The sequence below is a fragment of the Podarcis liolepis genome, assembly GCF_965112155.1.
Source record: "Podarcis liolepis genome assembly, chromosome: 7".
Classification (NCBI taxonomy): domain Eukaryota; kingdom Metazoa; phylum Chordata; class Lepidosauria; order Squamata; family Lacertidae; genus Podarcis; species Podarcis liolepis.
In genome coordinates, this window is record NC_139561.1 from 21,798,051 (window position 1) to 21,806,952 (window position 8,902).

Genomic DNA, 8,902 nt, shown 5'->3' on the forward strand with positions numbered 1-8,902 from the left:
CAGCAAGAGGGATTGCCGCTTTCAGTGTGCAGCGATCCCTCTTGCTATTCTGGCTTCTGAGATTCAGAATAGTTTTTTTCTTGTTTTCCTCCTCCAAAAACTAGGTACGTCTTGTGGTCTGGTGCGTCTTATAGAGCGAAAAATACAGTACTTAACCCGAGGTACCACTGTATTTATTTATTGCATTTACAGTATATCCCACCTTCCCCCACCCCCAGGAGCTCAAGGCGGTTCATGTGGTTTATCCCCCCCTTTAATTCCCCACAACGACCCTGTGAGGTAGGTCCAGCTAAGAGGCAGTGACTGGCCCCCAGGCCGCCCAGCGAGCTTCATAACCGAGCGGGGATTTGAAACCCTGGCCTCTCAGGTTCTGGACTGACCACAACATTCAGCATTTCGAAACTTTTCCCCCCTTCCTTCACAGGAAGTGCATAATGCTGATAGGAGCGAGGTCTAACACCTGATCTGCTGGTTTGCCACAGGGTCAAGTTCGAGGTGTTGCTATTGGTGCACAAAGCCCTTAACAACTTGGGATCAGTTTATTTTCGAGGGTGCCTTTCAACCGCTTCAATCTGTTGTTACAAGTGCCACATGATTCCGGTTCTGCGTCTGTAAGAAATCCATCTTTTAGTGCAACTGCACCTACAATTTGAACCTCCCTGCCTATTGATACCCTCACCGTACAGTGGTGCCTCGCAAGACGAAAAGAATCCGTTCTGTGATTCTCTTCGTCTAGCGGTTTTTTCGTCTTGTGAAGCAAGCCCATTGACGGATTAGCGGATTAGAGCTATTAGCGGCTTTTAGCGGCTTATCGGATCAGCTGATTAGCGGCTTAGCGGCTTAGAAAAAGGGGGGGAGGGGAAAAACCCGCAGGAACTCGCAAGGCATTTTCGTCTTGCGAAGCAAGCCCATAGGAAATTCGTTTTGCGAAGCACCTCCAAAACGGAAAACTCTTTCGTCTAGCAAGTTTTCCGTCTTGCGAGGCATTCATCTTGCGGGGCACCACTGTACTCTTTTTGGCACCAGCTAAAGAACATCGTTGTTTGAAAAATTCTACCCAGATCTCTAGAATGCTGGTGCGTTTTTCGTTTATTGCTGGTTTTGATTTTTTGAACATATGATTGGTTTTTACTAATTATTTTATGCTATGTTTTTGTAAACCACTTTGGGTTGTTGTCAGGTTTTTTTAAAAAAAGAATCAAGTGGTTTATGAATTTTATGAAATAAAACGCCCATGAAAATTCATCGTTTTTTTTAGTTTGGGCTTACCTGCACATTTTTGCAAGGCATTTCCACTCATGCCATGCATTTTTTAAGGTTATTTTCACTAGGACAGCTGCATTGCAAAATTTGAGGACGTGTGAACTTCAAGGGATAGTGATGTTTCAGTTTGCGCACACCGACTGGAAAGATGAGAATTGGGTTGTTTCTTGTAAAAATGGAAACAAAACTCAAGTTTCTCCTGCACACCTACCACTGATCAGCTATTGGGGCGTGAGAAAACTGGGGAGGAAGAATGGAGCAGATGGAATTCTAAAATGTGCCACTCCGCGCTACAACAATTTGTTGCCATCCTCTCTTCCATATTGAAAAATGACTACAAAAAAGACATTCGCTCTCACCAAATCTCATCCGAAGCCCCTACAGCAGAGATAAGGAATCTATTGCAAGGGCCACATTCCCTTCTGGACAACTTTCCAAATGAGTGGTGGGCGGGGCCAGAGGCAAACCTGGGCGGAGCAACGGATGCAAATTTTGCCTGTGTACAGTAGGCTGGTTTCTACACACACGTCTTTGCCCTCCATAAAAAGAAGCAAGAGGCACAATCAGAGTCCGAGGAAATGTTTCCAACCAGACAAAAGCACTCAAGGGGGGGGGTAAAGCAGGGGGGGTGGCTTGGGGAAGAGTTTTGAGGGCCATGTAAAGAGGTATGAAGGGCCACGTTCTTCTACAGTTTTAGAAGGTCAATACAACATTGTCTTTGGGTTGTATCCAATAAAGTTTGATTCAGAGAGCACCCATTAAAAGGAACGGGAATACATTAGGTGCATCCATTAATAGGAATGCAGTTCTTCACTGTTGAAGAACACAAGCTGAGAATCGTCTCGGCTGTGTTTCATTTTCTGCAATGCCGGCTTGCAGGAGGAGAATCTCTCGTCATAAAAGATGTTTGTTAAAGGGCCCCCCTTTCAAAGAAAGAGTTAAGCACTGGACTTTTCAATCAAGACTTTAAAAGCAATGCAAGGAGGAGTGCCATGAGAAGGATTTATTTTGTAAGTTGTTGCGATCCAACTGTCCATACACCCTGCCCAGACTTGTGCCCTGGGGAACGTCACTTTTGCAGTGGTTTCACTTCACCCCTGGAAGCGCACTCCATTGTCTCTGGAGACAGACGGATGCCAACAACATTTTTTTCAAAGCAATGCAGTGGCTAAGCAGGAACTGGGAGGGAGAGGAGGAAGAATTAAATGCAGGGCTTCCCAAACTTGGGTCTCCAGCTGTTGTTGGACTACAACTCCCATCATCCCTGACCACTGGTCTCCCCAACTATGGATGATGGGAGCTGTAGTCCAACAACAACTGGAGACCCAAGTTTTGAAAACACTGGTCTATAGCGCCTTCCCGTTTTAAAGTTATTTTAGACACAAAAGATCTATTGATGTGTGAAACTGCTTCCAGATAAGCTGAAAGAATTGGGAAACTCTGTTCTAATGAATCAGGCCAAATCTAGTTCAGCATCCTGTGGCCAGCCACATGCCTCTGGGAAGCTCAAAAGCAGGAGCCAAGAGCCCTCTCCTCTCCTGTGTCTTCCAGCAACTGGTATTCAGAAGCCTACAGATTTCAACACTAGGGGTAGTAGACCCCAGATCTACCCCATGCCTACTCTGACAGAAGAAGAAGAAGAAGAAGAGTTTGGATTTGATATCCCGCTTTATCACTACCCTAAGGAGTCTCAAAGCAGCTAACAATCTCCTTTCCCTTCCTTCCCCACAACAAACACTCTGTGAGGTGAAGCTGAGAGACTTCAGAGAAGTGTGACTAGCCCAAAGTCACCCAGCAGCTGCATGTGGAGGAGCGGGGAATCGAACCCAGTTCACCAGATTACGAGTCTACCGCTCTTAACCACTACACCACACTGGCTCCCAGGCAGCAACACTCCAGGGGCTCCAGCAGAGATCTTTCCCATCACCTGATCCTTCTCACCTGCAGATGCCATGAACCTGGAGCAAGTATTTTGCCACCGAGTTATGCCTCCCCATGGTCCCCAAAGGGTGTGCAGACTAGTGCAGGGGTAGGCAACCTAAGGCCTGTGGGCTGGATGTGGCCCAATCGCCTTCTCAATCCGGCCTACAGACTGTCCGGGAAGCAACATGATTTACATGAATAGAATGTGTCCTTTTATTTAAAATGCACCTCTGGGTTATTTGTGGGGCCTGCCTGGTGTTTTTACATGATTGGAATGTGTGCTTTTATTTAAAATGCATCTCTGGGGAACGGTGGAACGGCCCACGGCTGAAAAATGTTGCTGACCCCTGGACTAGTGGGAAGAGATCAAACAGCGCATGCAAGAAGCATTATTATTTCTCCTCCTTCTCTACTTTCTCCGCTGGCCAGGTGAGACAAGAGAAATGGAGAACACTTCTGAACTGAGAATCCCTAGCAATCGGATGCAAGGTATAGGTAAATGGCTTGAGGGATCCATCACGCTCATTTAAACTTGGGTAGTATCGCGGCGCCACCTCGTGGATTAAAAAGAGAGCGCACATACACACACGCTCATTGAGAAGAAGTCAACAGTGTCCGGCCAGATGTGTAGGAAGCTCACTAGTAGGATGGGAAGGGGACTGCCTACCTGTTTGCCCCAACCCCACATTCTGGTATCAAGAGGTCAACTGCTCCTGAGCAAGGAGGCTCCATTCAAAAAACTATCATGACTAATTAAACACACACATACACGCACACATGGGAATTGTCCTGCTATCTCAGGGTTGGACAGAAGGCAGAGCAGGATCTGCTGGGTGATTTACAGTAGATCAGGAAGTTCCCAGCTCTCAAATTATTTACAACAGGGCTCATCCAAGTAATCTACAGTGGTGCCTCGCAAGACGAAATTAATTCGTTCTGCGAATTTTTTCATCTAGCGAATTTTTCGTCTTGCGAAGCACGGTTTCCCATAGGAATGCATTGAAAATCAATTAATGCGTTCCTATGGTCAAAAAAGTCCAAACAAAGCCAAATTTGGTACAACAAGAGTTTATTAAGTGCTCTTTAAAGTCACACATAGTGTAAAGAGCATTTCAAAATTCAAACCCAGAATTTTTTTAAAAAAACAGCAGAGTGGCCCAATGGTCACAGAAAATCATAAAAAATGCAGAAAAAACCACACAAGCTTCCAGATTCTTGCAAACCCCTTCCCAACACCAAGTCCTTGAATTCCAAACACCCCAACCCAAAATCCAAACCCCCCCCCAAAAAAGTTTTAAAAGCTTAACTTACCAAATGGCTGCAAAAGAAGTTTTGGAAAAGCTTCAAAAATCACCAAAGTCTTTAAAAACCTCAAAAAAGGCTACGATGTACACTGCATTCTATGAGTTGCTCCTCGAAGTCAAGTCGCAACTGTATTAACGGTGTTAAGAAAAAGGAAACAAACTTGCAAGACGTTTTCGTCTTGCGAAGCAAGCCCATAGGGAAATTCGTCTTGCGAAGCAGCTCAAAAACGGAAAACCCTTTTGTCTAGCGAGTTTTCCGTCTTGCAAGGCATTCGTCTTGCGGGGCACCACTGCATACTTCTTGAGTAGGTCTACTGAAATTAATGGTAGATCTGTTGAAAATAACAGCTCAGCCTAGTCAACAGAACTCAGGACTTTATGGGCCTTGGATCTTGTCCAGCTAAGTCCTACTCGGAGTAGACCCATTGAAGTGAATGGGCCTAGGTTAGCCATGCTCATTGCATTCAATGGGTCTTCTCCCAAGTAGGAATAGGATTGGATGCAGGCCTGAGGTTTGATCCTGCAAGGCAGCGCATCCGTTCTGGTGAAGGGAGTGGTGCTCATAATGCCAAGGTCACAGAATCATAGAGTTGTAAGGGACCCCAAGGGTCATCTAGTCCAACCCCCTGAAATGCAGGAATCTCAACTAAAGCAACCACAGAAGAGCCATCAAACTCTTGTGTAGGTTCGATCCCTTTACGGTACAGCTGCATATCCCTACATTGCAGGGGGTTGGGTTGGATTAGATCAGTGATGGCCAAACTTGGCCCTCCAGCTATTTCAGGACCACAATTCCCATCATCCCTGACAACTGGTCCTGTTAGCTAAGGATGATGGGAGTTGTAGTCCCAAAACAGCTGGAGGGCCAAGTTTGGACATCGCTGGATTAGATGATCCTCAGGGACCCTTTCAGCTCTTCCATGATAATTGGGAACAGACACTCCTTGTACAGGGGCAGTCTACCTGAAAATCTCAAGCGCAAGGGAAAGAATAGCAATGGAAGGTTGTTGCAGGCCTTTGGGCAGGGGGCATTCGCGGCCCTACCCTGAGATGCTGGGGATTTGAACTTGGGACCTTCTGCATGCAAAGCAGGGGCTCTACCACTATGGGCCCTTCCCTTAAGACACAGGAGGGGTCAGACCCTTAGTTCCATGTAGCCCAGTAGTCTAGATGTCAGGATTGTGGCCCTCAGAGACTCCAGGCGTCACCAGACTGCAACTCCCCTCACCCCTCTGGCCATTGGCTATGCTTGCTGGGGCTGATGGGAGTGGTAGTTCAGAGACATCTGGAATGCCAGAGGTTCTCTGCACGATCAGCGTGACTACGTTTTCAAAAAACAAAACTGTTTTTAATATTGTGTTTTCACGTTGCAAAAGGGTGAGGAATCAGCAGCAGCAGCAACAACATCCAGAATGTCAAAGGATTCCCACATCTGCTGCAACCTCTGAGCTCCATCCCTTTCTGGGGAAAAGGTTCTAGGCTCTTATCCAAGACATCTGCAGTCCAGGATTAAAAGACCTAGAGCCGGGCTCTGAACTCTGCACCCTTCGTTTCATCCTCTCGCCACCCCGACTCTGGAATCCTTGCCTAAATAAATATTTACTCCACCCGGAACAGGGCCCAAGTGCTGTGGTCCAACTGCCGGGCGGATTCCAGGCTCAGAGGGACTCTGCTGCTGCCATTGGTTGAGAATATATTTCCTCGATTTAAAAAAAAAAACGGGAACGGTTTCAAATGAGAGGCTTACCATCTGGCCTGGAACTTGTGAGCCGTAAGAGTTTCAGCTTCACAAAATACACACATGCTGAAGAATCTTGTCCTTTTGACGGCGATGCCTCAAAACCCACAAACACAAAATCTCAACATCCTTCCTGGGTAGGAATGGCAAGAGGGAGCAGAATGTGGCGGCATGGAATGCTCCCGCCAGCCATGCCCTCTTCAAGGCTATGCCATTCCAGTCCCCCCCCCACACTATTTTCCTCCCCACCCTTCCCTGCTCAGCATTCTGTGGCCACTGAGCATGCTCAGCTCTTTATTAGTTCTATGTTTGGTTCTACCCCCAAAACCACCCCCAAAACCCCACCACCAAACTTTTTTGTGTACTTCAACAAACCTTAGGGATACCCCAAGCCTGCTGACACCCTCCCCCTCCACACGGGTGATGCCACTTTGGCTGTTTAAGGCTCTATGTTCAGAGAACGAGCCTGTTAATAGCTTGCATATATCGCATTGGCCTGAATATAAGCCTCACTTATATAAGCGACCTTACAATAATTGGCTTTTGCGATATTGCTGCTGAAACAGACATACGGTAAAATGGAATGGGTGTGAGCGCCTATGGAATTTTAAGGGAGCGGCTTATATTTGGGCCAATACGGTATACAGTGGTACCTCGGGTCAAGTACTTAATTCGTTGTGGAGGTCCACTTTAGCTAATGGGGCCTCCCGCTGCTGCCGGAGCCCGATTTCTGTTCTCATCCTGAAGCAAAGTTCTTAACCCGAGGTACTATTTCTGGGTTAGCGTCTTTAACCTGAAATGTATGTAACACTGTATATAACTATTTTTATCCATGGTGAGCAGCCATGATGGTTGAGATTCAGTATCTCTCTTTCCAGAAACTGCAAGATGGGGAGAGTACCCTTGTCCTCAGGTCCTGTTTGCTTGTTTTTCTACGGCCATCTGGTCAGCCACTGTAAGAACAGGATGCTAGACTGCATGAGCCGCTGGCCTGATCCAGCACGTTCTTATGTTCTTTAAATCCCACAGGCTCGGAAGGGAATTTCATTGCCTGAGAGCTTTCCCAAAGTCTCATCAGGTTGGATGTTGCTGGGCCAGGGAGGCCTCTTGATCGGATCCAGGAGGGAAGTTTTCGCATTCCTAACGTTAAGACGTATGCACGCCAGGGAAGGGGTGAGAAGAGGACAGAAACCCAGGGTTTGCACCACATCACTGTACCGTGGAAGTATGCGAGACCTTTCTAAATTTGTATCAACCGCATGAATTCATGGAATTTGGGACAGAGTCGCAAGGAGGGGTATGAAGAGGGTGGTGCCTCCGATTCCCTGCACACAATGTGGAACTCTGCCCAGACTTCAGCTTCGTGAGACCGACAGAGGCAGCACAGCCTAGCAGTTAACACAGCAAGAGGCAAACAGGAATCCCCTTGGTTCCAGTTGCGCTTAGCTAAATGGCCTTGTCTGAAAAGTCATCTCCAGACCTCAGCAAGTGTGCGAACCACGGCCTAACTTTAAAGGGCTGTTGTTAAATGCTGCAGGATTGGGGAGGGAGAATCTCTCGTTTCAGTGACTCACTTTTCCAATCTTCAGTTCAAAGGACGGCTGCGTTCTGGTTCACTGATGGTTTTGGAAAGGAAGGATTCTGCCTTGAAACTGAACTGAATCAAACTCCCCCACTATCATGTGACAAAACTCGTGGGCATTCGAAAAGCAGAAAGCAGCCTTAAACTGGGAACAGACTACTGCTCCATCTAGCTCAGTACGGCCTACACTGACTGGCAGCAGCTCTCCAGGGCTTCGGGCAGGGGACATTCCCAGCCGTACCTGGAGACTGAACCCTGGATCTTCTGCATGCAAAGCAGATGCCCTACCAGTGAGCTAAGGCCGTTTGGTAAATGCAGAGCTCATGTAATCACAAGCTTACCTCTGAAGGCTTCCTCCAAATTTGCTCTCCTAGCAACTGATGTTTCCTCTCGGGCACCTGGGGGGAAAAGCCATTTTGTTTGCTCAGGCTTTTAATGGGAGATAATTGTCCTGATTTCCAACAGGGACGCTCTTCTGCCGACAACTTAATTTGCCTGTTATTTTACTTTCCCTGTTTTGATTTGCTGGGGTGCCTCAGAGATCCATTTGAACAGAAAGGCTGGCTATAAATCTTCAGGGTAGGTTGTTTTGACGTTCTGAAGTGCTCTACCTGCACTGCCCTACATAAACCACATGCAATCTAAAAAACACACAAACTACTACTACAAAGGTGAGTTTGTGGCTAGTTCCAAATCAGCCCCCGCCCCCCGGCCAAAAAACTCAAGTTTCTAGATCTTGTTGTTGCAAGCTTCAGCTAGACATGAGTGGAGAGGATTTGCTGTAAGATAAAAAAATAAGGATACTGAGCTGCCCCTACCCATCAGGACTTCAGACCCTTCACAGCTCATGATCACAACGCAACAGGTGCTGTTTAGTTTAGCTATGCACATCTGCTTGAATTTTGACACTCTATAAAAGCCTTGGAATTCAGCTGCTGTTAACCTGCTGCTGGTTTTTCTTAGGGCAGAACTTGCTGCTGGAATACAGAGTACAGTGGTGCCTCGCAAGACGAAATTAATCCGTTCTGCGAGTTTTTTCGTCTTGCGAAGCACGGTCAAGTCGCAACTGCACCTCTTCAAGCGGTTTTAAGG

At 47.0% G+C, this 8,902-nt stretch overlaps 1 protein-coding gene across 1 annotated transcript in view; it reads right to left on the reverse strand.

The window, feature by feature from the left end:
* Nucleotides 1–8,203, reverse strand: part of C1QTNF12 (C1q and TNF related 12) — a 52,773-nt gene extending 44,570 nt beyond the window's left edge. The window contains exon 1 of the mRNA XM_083513262.1: nt 8,152–8,203. The gene's annotated coding sequence lies outside the window, so the exon portion shown is untranslated. The remainder of the gene's footprint in view (nt 1–8,151) is intronic.
* Nucleotides 8,204–8,902: the final 699 nt, after the last annotated feature.